This window comes from Phyllostomus discolor, chromosome 1 (assembly GCF_004126475.2).
Source record: "Phyllostomus discolor isolate MPI-MPIP mPhyDis1 chromosome 1, mPhyDis1.pri.v3, whole genome shotgun sequence".
NCBI lineage: Eukaryota > Metazoa > Chordata > Mammalia > Chiroptera > Phyllostomidae > Phyllostomus > Phyllostomus discolor.
The window spans coordinates 102,696,331-102,711,147 of NC_040903.2; the positions used below are offsets into that span (position 1 = coordinate 102,696,331).

General features: G+C 34.5%; 1 protein-coding gene and 1 pseudogene across 1 annotated transcript in view; both read right to left on the reverse strand.

Annotated features, from left to right (window-relative positions):
- ARHGAP24 (Rho GTPase activating protein 24) overlaps positions 1-14,817 on the reverse strand; it is a 482,616-nt gene that overhangs the window by 345,066 nt on the left and 122,733 nt on the right. The window lies entirely within an intron of this gene.
- LOC118500864 lies at positions 5,384-7,826 on the reverse strand (annotated as a pseudogene).

Here is a 14,817-nt window from a genome sequence, read left to right on the forward strand (position 1 = left end):
TTTCACTGAGGTATATTAACAGCAACAAAAACAATGACAGATAAAAACTGAGACAGAAGATAGAACCAAACAAACAAACAAACAAAAACAGAAACAGGTACATTTTAACTCAATTAGAAATCCAAATTTTACTTTTAAAACTGTATGTGGAAGCTTTGACCCAAAGAATAATAAATTAAAATTAAATGAAGTCTTTGGCACTTGCTTTCATCTTGATGAAAAAGGGACTCCACTGATCTTCTCTTCTGCACTATTGGTAAAAATACATATTGGTGCAGTCACTGTGGAAAGGAGTATGAGACAATTCAGAAAATTAACAATGGAATTGCCTTTTGACCTAGTGGTCTCACTTCTGGGAATATACTGGAAGAAACCCAAAGCACTAATTCAAAAGGATATAAGCACCCCTATGTTCATTGCAGCATTATTTACAAGTGCCAAGATATGGAAGCAGCCCAAGTGACCCTCAGTAGATGAGTTAATAAAATAACTATGGTACATTTACACAGTGGAATACTGTTCAGCTATAAAAAAATAATAAAGAAAGAAAAAAAGGGAAATTTTACCCTTAAAAAGACAGTATAGATGGACCTGGAAAACATTATGCTCATAAATTTTTAAAACTGTTAATACTGAGATAAGTTATCTTTTTATTTCTCCATTTCATATGAAGTATATTAATATATAATGCTCATTGACTGCAAGAAAACAAATCATTTGTGAGGTTTTTCTTATTTCTTAGTTAGACTGTTAATTACTACATGCAAAATATCAGTTACATAAGTACATTTAAGTATAATGTCAAGTAATTTAAATATAAGAAATCATAAAAATAGTAACTAATATCTTCAGAAGGGGGAATTTTCCTAAAAAATGTAGCTGGGGAAACAATTAAGGATCTACCTATAATAAAATCAAAGAAACACTTACTTGGGAAAAAAATGAAGTTGATTCACAAGGGCCAAAACCAGAAGCATCTGGTTGCTAAAGAAATCTAAAACTTAGAGTTTAACCTTACAGAGGAAGAAATAGGTTCCCCCAAATATTTTAGGAAATACATAACAATTATGCCTACTCTAAAAGTATTTCTTTTGAACTGTTGATTTACAACTGTTAACTAAAAGGGAATTAAAAATAAGGTCCTAAACTAAAATTCCACTCTAATATCCTAGTTCTCAATGAGTGAGAAATGGAATAAAGTAAAAAGGTAAGATAGCCAATAGTTGTAAATATCACTCTGCTAGAGGAAGTTCTTCTGTCAAGAAATTGCATATTTTGTGTAAGGCAAAATAATTTGAGAGGTCAGTTCAAGGAGGAATTGCATGAAAATTTTAGAACCTTGCAGATGCCCAGAGTTATAAGAAATTACCCAATTTAAATATATTGTAGCACAGTTCTATACTACTAGAAGATACTGAATAAATATTTGTTAAGGAACAAGTAGACGGTACACTAGGTTGTTCAAAATCTTTTATACTGAATGACATTCATAACATTCTGGTATAACCCAATATATGCCTTCCTTATGTATGTAATTTATAATTAGATTCACGTATAACCAAAAAGATACACATCAAGAGAAAAAGAGACTCAGGAAGGCAGCCAAAGACATGCCAGACAGTGAGAAAAGAAAAGGAAAACACAGCCAGCCAATCAGATAAACTGTCAGTAAGAGCGCTGCCAAGATTTCCATATGGGCAGTACGGTAACACTATATATAGACATATACTAAGCATTTTAATAGCCAAATTTCACTAGCAACTGAAAACAGTAGGTACTAGACAACAGTGTGCTCATTATTATTTTCCCTTGAGCCAAACACACATATAAAAAATGCTACCCATTGGAACAAAGCCAAGAAGGAAAAATTTTAATAAGCCTAATATATTCTAAGTAAATGATGCTGTTCCTAGGGTAATTAGCATCTTAGAACATCTGTTATCTCACTAGGGAAAACAAAATCTAACATCTGCTGATATTCTAAAACATTTATAAACCTCCAAATGACACCTCTGTACTACAAAGAAATAATACAGTGCAAGGTAATTGCAGCTGCATAGCTAAATGGAGCTTGGAGAGGCAGGCAGGCGTCTTATCGGACATTGCTATTAGACATTAATTTGCTATTAATGAGTGCACACTTGGCAGCTGGGCTACATACCTGTCAACAGAAAATTGAATTCTAAATCCCTACTCTCTATATATGATGTAAGAGGTTTAAAAACACAGGAAGACCATAGGAATGTTTCCATTTTGCATGTCCTTTAACAACTTGTTTAATCTACCTTTGGATCTCTTATTATGTGAAATCCAGTGAGATGGAGTTCTGAGGCCTTGCACCTCAGAGATGCAAGAAAATGCTCCCTGTTCCAATAAAAGAAAGATAGTTATTCAGATAAAACCTGTTTTCAGTCCCCCCAGTTATGTGACATGTAGTTTAGATCAAGAAAACTTTCTCTATAGGTCAGTCCTATAGGTAAAACTGCTAATTGTCTCCCAATATGTATTTTCATATAGGCACCTGGCTGTATAAAAGATCAAAGAATAGATAGTGAGAAAACAAACACAGATCATGTGCTGATAAAGTTCAGGAAAAGGAAGGAAAGAAAAAAAAAAAACAGAAGTAAAGACAAAATTAGACTAAATTGCTAGACATAGGTGCATTGGAAAAGATTCAGAAAGTTTTCTAAAGAGAGCTCAATGTGTTTTATAAAATACAAATATGAAAATGAGACAAAGGAATACTCAAAATATTAAAATATAAATTACAAGGAAATGTTCCAAAAGTATTGATTTTATAGATACAGAAACACACCCTATATCAGGACCACGTCACTGTGAAATGTCTCCAAGTTACCTTACTGTATTTGTTAGACCAAGAAAAAATTATTTGGGTTGGCAGTCAGTTCAATCGAATCATTTCTATGTAGCTAATATCAGTCTGACCTCAGTGTTCTTTACTGCAATATCCAACATAAAATAATAATAGAAAAAAATAATGACACATGCCTCAAAAACATACACTATGATCTAGTAATTATCTGCCCATATTTTTGAACAAGCAAAACCAAGGAATATTGTTATGAGCTCATTTTGATGAAATGACTTGAGAAATAATTTTTGCCAACAGAAAAAAATGGGGAAATTATAGCAAAAATGATTAGAATAAACATTGACTTCAATTTAAAATATATGGAGAGATAGCTTTATAGAAATTGTTACGTGTTATACATCCTGAGAATGTAATAATTTAACAAAATGGGCAAGAGAAGAAAGAAAGAAAGTTGGAAATTTTTTTAATGTGAAGTAACTTTTCTCTTACAGCTAGTTAAAAAACTATATAACTTAAACCTGATCAGTTGGTTCCTGGCTGATGTGGCTCTGTGGATTTAGTGTCAGCTGGTTGCCCGTTGGATTCCCAGTCAGGGCACATGCCTGGGTTGCAGGCCCATTCCCCCATAGGGAGCATGTGAGAGGCCACCACACGTTGATGTTTCTCTCCCTCTCTTTCTCCCTCTCTTTCTCCCTCTCTTCCCCTCTGTCTAAAAATAAATTAATTGAAAATCTTTACACAAATGTTCAAAGAAAAAAATTAGCCAGTAGCTAAATAAAGTGAAAAAGAATCATGAGAAATTACTTAGCTCAACTTTATGAAAATATATTTTAAAAGCTTGGATAAAGTGATTATATTCTAGATAATATAATTTGTTAAATGTCACCAGAAACAATAGAAAATCTAAACCACTCAATTTACATGGAAAATATGAAAAATGCTACCTTGACAATAGCACCTCATGGATATAAAAGTAATTCTAAAGATGATGCCAAAGTTCTTTGAACTATTCTGAAGCAGTAGTTTGCAAGCTGCAGTGTGTATAAGAATCATCTGCAGAGCTTGTGAAACAGTCTGGATACCCCAATCCTAGACACTCTGATTCAGCATGTCTGGGATGAAGCCGCGGATTTGTATTTTGACCAAGTTTCTAGATCAGTGGTTCATAAAAGGTGGAGCTTCTGTCCACCGGAGGACATTTGTCAATGTTTGGAGATTTTTTGTTGTAGTGATGGTGTGGGAGGGTGCTAATGGCATCTGTAGGCTGAGGCCAGGGATGCCCCTGAACATCCTGCCACACAGAGAACAGTCCCTGGAACAAAGAATGAGCTGGTCCTAAATGTCAGTCAATAGTGTTGAAATTCTACCTGCTGCTTATTCTACTGGTCTCTACTTTATACTTGGAGTAGTCCTCTTCTAGAGCAACAAAGAAAAACATTTTCTCAAAAGAATCGGATGGCCAATATGTTAGGAGCTGTGGGTGACATACAGTCTCTGTCACACATTCTTTATTTTTACAATCCTTTTAAAACATAAATACTATTCTTAGCTTAAAGACTGTACCAAAACAGATCCTTCCATAAATAACAGGAATACAAAATTTGTGGTAGAATACAAACACAAAGAATAAAAATTCTTCCACAACATGATAATGTGTATCTCTTTTATTGTAGCAGGTCATTAATATTAGGGACAATAAAAGCCTCTTCACTATCACCAATTTTGTTTCTGGTGATGATAGCCAATATAATTATCCAAAATAAATTATTGGTCTAAAGGTTGTCTAGCAGAAATATAGTAGAAACAAGCTGGGTGGTCACCATATCTATTTTTCTTACATTTTTTTGTGTACACAACAGCTACATTTCCCAATAGGTAAGGACAAATAATTGAGTTCTATAAAACAGAATATGAATGGAAGTAAGGTGTATCAATTCCAAGTCTGTATAATAAAAACATTCCAAGTCACTGTGGTTCTTGCTTCCCACATCTGCCCCCTGGATACAGAAAATCCAGTGTAGAATTCTGAGGCCCAAGAGCAGGAGTTGGCAAACTGGCTTATGGGCCAGATCCAACCCCCACCTGTTTTATTGCACAGCCATGCTTATTCATTTACGTATTGTCTGTGCAGCTTTCAAGCTACAACAACCATTGAGTAGTTGCAATAGAGACACTATGGGCAGCAGCCCAAAATTTTCACTGTCTGGCCCTGTACTGTAAAAAAAATTTTGACAATCCCTACCCTAAGATGATGGAAATATAAAATAGAAGGGTATATCCTGAATAACTCCTTGAGTAGAGCCACCTTAGCCTGTCATACTGTATTGCTGTATATTGTAAAATAAAACTTAAGCCATTGAGACTTAGTGTTTATTTTAGAAGCTAGCTAGTGTTGACTACATTGGGAAGGTCAAGTTATGAGCAGATATGATTGGTTATTTATAATATACATGGAAGACAACTGAAAATTTGTGAAAAACGAGAAGAAAATATATAAAGGCAACTGGGTAGAAAATTAATTTAAAAAATCAGTAATATCCATGCATATAAGCAATCACATGTAATGGTTAAAAAAAAAGCTTTCTCCATAAAATTTCAACAAAAGTAAAAATAATTACATTAAATGTAACCTGAAATTTGGAAGGTGTATTTAAATAAAACATTACTTGGAGACACCAAAAGGAATTGGGACATGGATCCTCATTAAAATGTTTAAATTATGAAAGTAATTTTTCATGTTTTTCACTGTCCTTGATCAGGTTTTTATTCAAAATTAGCTGTCCCAAGTGATTTGATCATTATAGAATAAACAAATTTATGTTGCAGGCTTTTTTTCTTCTGTGGTGGGTTTCTTTTCTGTGGGCTTCTCAGCTGCAGTTTCTTGGTAACAACAGCCTTTTTTCCCACCAAAGGATTCTGCTTTGTACAGTCAACAGCCTTCTTTCCTTCCTTCCCTCCCACAGGCTTCTTGACCAGAACCCCTTCTCTCTGATTCAGCTTTTAGTGCTGCTGCTGCTGTATCCACTTGGATCTTGTGGTTCCAGCCTGGTGAAGACTGGTGTTCTGGCACATGACCTTTGCATATGGGTTTAGCGTCAACATGATTCTCAGGGTTTTACGTGGATTATTCTTCAGGACTCCGTGATGAATCTAACTGTGTGGTGCCTGCTGGGAAGGCTCTTTGAATCTCTGGGCTTTTCAAGATCCTGCCAAGGTCTGTACCTCAGTACAGACTTTGTGCATGTGTCATGTGCATGTGGAAGTTGTAGTTACTGTGGAGGGAGGCATTCTATGCCAAGTGCCACACAGATCATCTAAGTTTCGAAAGCACTTTCAGTCCAAATGCAGACACGGCCCACGTGCCCACCAGGAGCAAGTTTCAGAATGCTCAGCTTGCTTACATTAAGCAGAGTAATTCCAGGGATGTTTCTGAAGGCTTTGATGATACTGTCTGTTGTCCTTGTTACACAGGTGGTACCAGGTCCCACGTGCTGGATATGATGACAGTTTCTTATTTTGCTCTTATCAGCTCTCCTTCACTGAGAGGCATAGATCTTTGTGGTATCATTCCAGGCCTTAAATTTCTTAAGAAGCAAAACAGCCTCCTTGATTTTCCAATAGCCTTCAACTTTATCTTCAACCACCAAAGGACATTCAGGAACTTCCTCAGTATGATGACCTTTAGACATGACCACTGCTAGTTCGGCCGGGGCAGCTGAGCAGAGCAGATGGTGTATCGCTTCTGTGTTGAGTTCATTCTGTGGTGCCAATAGCACCAGGTTTCGGTCAGTGCAAAAATGCGGCCCCCAGGACACATTTCCAAAAGCACCCTGACTGAAAGGATGAGTCCCACCACCTTGAAATCTGGGAATTCAAACCAGCTTTATCAGCACCCAAGACTCAGCAGTGGTGCTGATGACCTGACAGCTCACTGACAACACAGGGCTGTCTATTGTTTTTGCACAAGTTGGTGTGAACTTAGTTCACAATATCTTGTTGAATGGGAGCCTAGAACGCAGAATGAAAAGTGCCATTTTTGCCAAATGATTCCTCCTTTTCGAAGTACACTGATTATCAGTGGACAAGCACATGAGGTGGCCTGGAGAGGAAAAGTCCACATCCTTCTCACCTTGGAGGTTCCCACAGTAAAAGGCTAAAGATGTCAGTTTTTAGTAAGTCAATCCAAAACTTTAACTTCTCTCCAATAAAAGGAGTCATGGGATATTCCCCCCAATTAGACAAGCTTATTTTGTAGTGACAGAGAAAAAGCAACATGCAGAGGGAATTAGCCTCCCACCTTACACGAGATGCATCAATGATGTTAAAATGAAAAAAGAAAACATAAAAGTACTAGAAGAAACCATGAAAAAGTCTTTTAATAATTTCAGGATGTGAAAGACCTTCCCAGGTATGATGCAAAACTCAGAATCTATTATAAGAAAAAAGAAAAGATTGAAAATTTCAACTCTAGAAACTCTACCAATATCTGTCTGTCTCTCCCATATATACAGGTAAAGATAGTACACACACACACACTCATCATACACATACACACATGTGTGTTGGTGGATACTATAAGCACTGTCAAAGAAAAACAACAAATTAGAAAATACATTAGCAATTGGTATTACAGACAAAGGCTCATTTTCTTAATATAGCAAAAGTTCCTTGAAATGTAGTAAAAACTAATATTTTACAAGGGAATAAAATGTACAAGAATGTCAAAAGATGTTTAATCCCATTTATAATAAAATATAAAAAAGAAATGTAAAATATTTTTTCACCAATTGGCTTGCCAAAAATAAAAAGCATTGAAAACACAAAATGTTATAGAGGTTATGAATCAAAAATACTCGTCCTGGCTGCTGTCACTCAGTAGATCAAGGTCAGGCCTCCAAACCAAAGGGTGACCAGTTCAATTTCCATTCAGGGCACATGCCTGGGTTGTGGGCCAGGTCCCCAGTTGGGGGTGTGCAAGAGGCAACCACACATCAATGTTTCTCTCCCTCTCTTTCCCCTTCCCTTCCTCCTTCTCTAAAAATGAATGGGTGGAATCATTTAAAAAAATACTCATAAACATTCCTAATGATAATATTTTAAAAATGGTGAAATTCCCAGAGGTGGCAATTTACAAATATCTATCATATTAAAAATTACTTTCCATTTTTAGGAATTGATCTTAGTAATATATTTACATGTGAAAAATTGTGCAGAAGTATCATTTTTAATATCAGAATATTGGAAACAATCAAAATGCCCATCAAGAAAAGGCTGATTAAATAAACTGGGTTATATCTGTATAATAAAATGTTATGTAGCAGCTATAAAAATGATGAAGAGGGTCTTTGTGTATGATAGACAGGTAGATACACACAAACTCAAAGACATTTTTATGGGAAATAAAAACATGTTAAGGAATAAAATCTGTAGTTTGCTGCATCTTTATGAAAAAAAAAGGAAGAACATATGTGTATGTCTGTGTGTACACTGACTGGCTCTGGAAGAATACAGGAGGAAGTAGAACCTGGATCTGTCTCCAAGAGGACAACTAGGCAACTGAAGAAATATTTCATTGAATGCTCTTTTGAACATTAAAAATTTTGCTTTAAAAATGCTAAATATATTTATATGTCCATATAGAGAGAGATTTATATATGATACATAGATATATTTAACAAATAACTATATATTTAAAATAGCTATATTATATTAATAATGGGTATAGTTAACATAGATTTATAGATACATGAAAACCTGTTCTGCTTTACCTATGACTCATTGGTATGTAAATAAATAAGCAGGTTTGCTTTTATAATTTGGGATTTAAAGAAAAAGAATTTGATTTATTTCTAAAAGGAAGTCCAAATACAAATAGGCAAAGGAAAGAGCCTCCATAAAATTGAAAGTAAAAGACAAAAATACAAAAAAAAAAAAAACCCTAACTTAACACCTTTTATATCATCTATCTTTCTAGGCTTGTAATGTACAAACAGTCGTGACTAACAGGACAGTTGGAGCTAATTATAACAAGACCCTTCAAACATCAGAAATATCTAAAAAATTACAAATACGAGAGTCATAATAAGACATTACCACAAACAGGTAATGTTTTCTTCCAAAGTTCAAACATTGCAAAAAAAATCAGTAAAGCTAGAATCCACAAACTCTGCAAAACATACACTAGGCTCTATATAACTTCCCATCAACTATTCTGATCACAACATTAACTACTTGGAAATTTCAGGAATGCTGTTGTTAAGATAAACTTCAAACCCATTATTTTAAATATGCCTCTCAGCTGTTGATCAATATAGTTCCATGCCTTTGGTTTTCAGGATGGAAAATGAGATGAAGAACTCAATGATGCATAAAAGTGTCTCTTTAAAGGTAGCAGTTTGTGGTTATTAAAACTCTGAGGGTTCCATGAGTCTGATCTGTTCTCAGGCACACAATTCAAATAACCATCCTTCCAGCATCAGAGAAACACAAACACACAAACAAACCAGATTTTGCCCCAAACCAGCAAAAGACACTATCTTGGAATGGACAGTCTAATAACTATTCTTCTAAGTTTAATATTTAAATAATACTCTTAATAACCACATATTTTTGTTTGTTCACACAAATTAAAAAACTTATTGACTAATGTAATAGGTCCTTTAGACTACAATGCTTTTCACTAATTCCTTTTGAACAAGATTTTCACACTAGCTGTACTTGGCAATTAATAATAGAGGCTATGTAATCTCTGTTCTGCTCTCTACAGATTTGTATTTGCTTAAAAATTTTATAATTCACCATAGTTAATTCTACACCATGGGTTTTTATATTTTCAATGTTCTTGTTAACAAAAATAACATCTAGCAGTTTTAAAAATGGATATGAGTTATGATGCACGTCTCTAATTGACTGAAAACTCGGGAGAAGATTCTGGTGCCCATGATGTGCAAACCAGATAAGCAGCAACCTTCACAAAATGGTACCCTGTTGAGCTTCATTTACTTCTGCTCAGGTGGGCACCATATTAAATTACTTACTATCAAGAAAATCAGTCTCTCAATAATTATTATTTCTTCTTGTAATCAGGTAACTTAATCTTTACCTTCCTTTGTTTTAAGAAGGATTTAAAGTAAGATATGTTTTACAGATTTAAAAATATAGCAAAGTAAAATAAACAAAGGTAGGAGAGCTGAGGTGAAGAAAAATGAGGAAAGAAAAACAAAATGAAATATGAAAGGAGGTTACTATGTACCATACATTGCATTCTCTAAAACCCAGGGACTCAAGCTGAATCGAGGGATTAACATTTTAAAAATTGATAGTTTGAAAAGCAAATATACACATTGTATAAAGAAAAATCACACACTTTAAAAAATGAAATTAAAGACAATCTGCTGTGGGTTGTTTTTGAAAATGAAACTCTAATATGATAACATCCTTACAATAAGTACAGTGACAAGTTCTTTTCCACAGGTTTTTTTCTTATAATGTTTCTAGATATAGACATGTGACATCCTTTCAAATTACACTTCAATGAAAACAATGCTGCAGCAAAATATAATGAGAGACATTGAAATTAAGAACAATCTGACAGTAACCAGAGGGGAGGTAGGAGGGGGTAATTGGTGGGGAAAAGGGGAAGGGTTTTCAGGAACATCCATAAAGGACACATGGACAAAACCAAGGTGAGGTGGAAGCAGGGGAGGGAGGTATGAATGGCTGGGGTGGTGGGGGGAGTGGTGGGAGGTAAATGCAGACAACTGTACTTGAACAACAAGTTCAAGTACATAAATTTAAATAATATTCAAAAAATTATTATTTTTTAAAATAATTTTTAAAAAAGCTAGACAAAAAAATGCTGCAATGGGAAGGAGAGCCATCTCTTAATAAATATCTATGTTACTCTTTGATAGCCTAGTTTAATTATAGGATCTATGAGCAATTTTTAATAAAGACAGGATTATATAAAATGATTAATCTCATATGTGATGTTATCAAAGGGAATTCATGTGACATTTACATGCTTAAAAGGCATGGAAAGTTCACACTGGGACATTATATAATGCAGAGCAATGGACCAAATGTGTATAATTTGCTCTATGGTTGGCGCTTAGTCTCAGAGTCAGTCCACATGCACTCTGGCTCCTGGTTGGCCCAGAATAGATGGCCCTGGGAAAATGAAGGCTCTTCTGAAAGCAAGGCAGCGCAACTTCCCAGGGTTGATCAGAATAAAACTGGTCAACGTTGAATCATGGTTTACTAACAGATATAGAGGACTGGACTTTGAAACAATATTTATGGGGAAAAGTCCTCCATGGTAGCTTGCCATTGGTTATTTGCCTTCTTCTTCTATAAGGTTGTTTGCCATTTCTTTTAAGAGATAAAATGAAGCATGTTCAGCTGTTCTTCCCATCTCAGGAAATAATGTATGTTTGCCTTTGCAAAATAAATGGATGAACTAAAAACCAAAGTAGACTTTTTCCTAATCTTTTCCTACATTATTCATTTCTTCTCCATCTCCCCAAAACAGCTTAGTCTTCTCATGAATTTCTTTATCTCTACTTCAGTGTTTCACAATTACAATATAGCTTGCACTGAATTTTCTTATTCTTTCTGTCTCTTTTTTCTGTTTTTTAAAAATACAAAGAAATAACCCTCATTTTTTTCTAGAATTACTGTTAAGTTTCTCTGATTTTCCCGTATACTTTTATCCTCCCTAGAAAAGGAAATAGTTCATTCAGGAGATTATAAATATATATATATATATATATATATATATATATATCACTTTCACTATTTTGACAAATATATTTGTCTATATATATTTATATTTGTGTGTGTGTGTATATATATATATTTGTCAAAATAGTGAAACTGAAATTTTTAAAAATTTCCCAACGGTCGTTATTTCTGATGACTCTACCATTTTCTCAAAAGTCATAACAATTTTAACATTGATTCTGACTTTTTTATATATTCAGTAGTTATCACAGGAGCTAATCCTGAAGTCCAATACTGTTGAGGCACCTGAGTATATCTCTCCTTTTTCATAGATACATAGGTATCTTTTTGGCAGTTTAGTAGATTATGTCAGAGTCACACTGTTCGTGAGTTCTGTAGCACTTGCTATCAATCTCAAAGACCTCTACATACTGTGTTTTAAATGACCTTCGCCAGAACAAGTGCAACAATATGCAGCCATCATGGCACACTTTGCTAATCTAATCAGGTCCCTCTGATGAGATGTTTATCAACACTCAGAGCTCTGGCTCCATAAGCGTGCTTTGTGCTTTCCTGTTTGTAACATATAACTAATCATTGTTATCAAAGAAGAAATATGGGGGCTTATGTTTGTTTCTTTTCTTCCTGAATATTCCATTGCGAACAGAGATGACCAAGTTCCTTACTGCCTCGTGTCAGTTCCATCAGTATAATCACATGTTTTATCACTGACATTTTAAAGAAAAGGGTGTTTCTACATGCTTAAAAACACTTAAAAAAGAAAATACAAATTCATATTTCTTATTCTGACTATAATCTTGGTTGATATCTCTTTCTTGTCTTCATTTTCTTTTGTCCCAATTGAATAATTATGCTTAATTCTTCTGTTTCTCACAGGAAAAGTAGGGAGGAGAAACTGTTCAGAAGGACACCTATTAGACATACTAATTAGTACTGTTATTTATTTCAAATTCTATGGCTATGTATGTCTAATTTTTTACATTAAAATTTTGGGAAATAATTGAAGTTGTATGGTTTTTGGAAGAAATAACATGATTCTAGAAATCTAAAGATCTGCATACAATTCCTGACTTTCCTACTTACTAAGCTTATTTGTTAGTTCTTCTATGTCTTAGCATTATTGTTTATAAAATGGAGATGATGATACATATCTCATTATGGAGACAGGAGAATAATGTGAGACTGTGTATGTAAAGCACCTACTGCAGAGTCAGGCACACAGGAGGCAATAAATTAAAAGAAGGCATTCTTACTTCTTGTGGGTGATTGCAGTGTTTTTCTTGGTTCTTTACTCCTCTCTCTGTACATGACTTGCCATTAGACTTGACCCTTTCCTGCCTCTTGACCTTAGGCTTTTACCAATGTGATGATAGCAGACATGATGTAAACAGAGGATTCACTCACATGTTCTTGTGTTACTGAATTATCTCTTTAGGGCTTTTGTGATTACCAAGGAAAGATCCGGGAGGATTAGCCCACTGGTCCAAGGAAGAAGAAAAAGCATGTGGGACAGATTGGGATTCTAGCTTCAATTTGCAATCCAGCCCAGCCATACCCAGCCTAAAGCAGTCAGTCTGAAGCTACGAAAATCCAATGTGAATGAAATAATAATTGATGATTGTTATAAGGCACTGAATATCATGATGGTTTGTTACACAATAGTTTGGCAAATATTTCGGCAATATAGAAATTGGTACCTAGAATTAAGGTACTATTATGCCAAACCCCCAATATATGTAACACCAGCTTTCAGATCAAGTAGTAAATGACAATAAACTGTTATGAGAGGCTAGAAAAATAGGGAACCATTTCATGCAGTGGTAAATATTTGGTAAAAAAAAGTTACCTGTGATAACTTAGAGGCAGAAAATATGGCTAGTAAACTCATGAACTTAAGGAAGCAGGTTTCCAGCTAGAATATTAGAAGAATGAGCAGACATCTGGTAGGTATATTGACCAAAGTGCTACAGGAAATAGACAAGGTTGTCAAAGAACTACTGGTTTGCAGATGGACTTGAGGACATTTAGTAAGCTCAGAAGTGCTAGGTTTTGCTGGGTAGATAAATAAAATTTTCTCATTCTAGCCTCATTAGTTGGTAAAATGTCATCAAATTAAGGTATAACCTGGGATAAAAATCAAATATCTATCATAATGCCTGATACTTGAAGGCATTCAATATTTAAGATCTCAGGACTGGTTTCATGCAGTGGAATATTATAAAGCAGTTATAATTAATTAACTAAATATTAAATGTATCAATATGGATAAAACTTTAAAACAAGATGAGTAATAAAAATAAACTCTAAAAGGAGTTATAGACATGATGAGATTTATTAAACTTTTAAAACATACACTTAGTGTACGTTGTTTATGGACGGACACACATATACATAAAAATGTAAGAAAGCGTGCCTGGATAGTAAACACACAAACTTCAGGAGCAGTTAACCTGAATATGAAAAGGACCGGAAAGAATAGAGCTTTGACTGTGTTTGTAACCTTTTCTGCCTTTACAAAAAGGCTATCTGAAAAATATAGCAAAAGGTTAGTTCTGTTAAATGTGGGTGGAGAGAATATGGTTAACATTTAAATTGGTTTACATAAGTAAAAGTAAAAATAATATTAAACGAAAAAAGTAAAGAACATTGCTATTTGTACATAGTTTCAGATTAGTGCTTCACAAATAATGTTCAAATATTAAATTATGTATTTTGTCTCTTGGATCGTCTTGCTGCTGTATATTGGTCTTACAATTTTCACAGCCTGAGAACAGCATCTAGAAATTATCATATTGTCTCTTGCAGTGTTTGTGTGTAAATGTAATGAAAGAGAATTCGATTTATCCATGTATTTGACTGACTAGCCACCAAAGAGGAAATATAATCTTAAGTATTTTACGAGTTATTTTTTAAGTATTTCTTGCCACTGCATACAATTAGTTATAACATACCTACTGGAAATAACAGAACCTGGAAAAAAGTACAGGGCAAGCAGGGGATTATAATGAAACACCTGAATGAAGGAAAAAGGAATGTGTCTGCCACACAAAGCCAAGAGTCTTTGAAAACAAGCAAGTTGTTGTGCTCACATTTTCCCTGCATACCCCATCTAGTCTCAACAAGCAGGCAGTACATTACTTTCATCAGACTTTTTCCATTGACTCATGAATAATCTCTATTTTCATCGTACTCTGCATTTTCTAAGAGAGACTCACGTGACTGAACTGTTTTCCTTAAGAGAG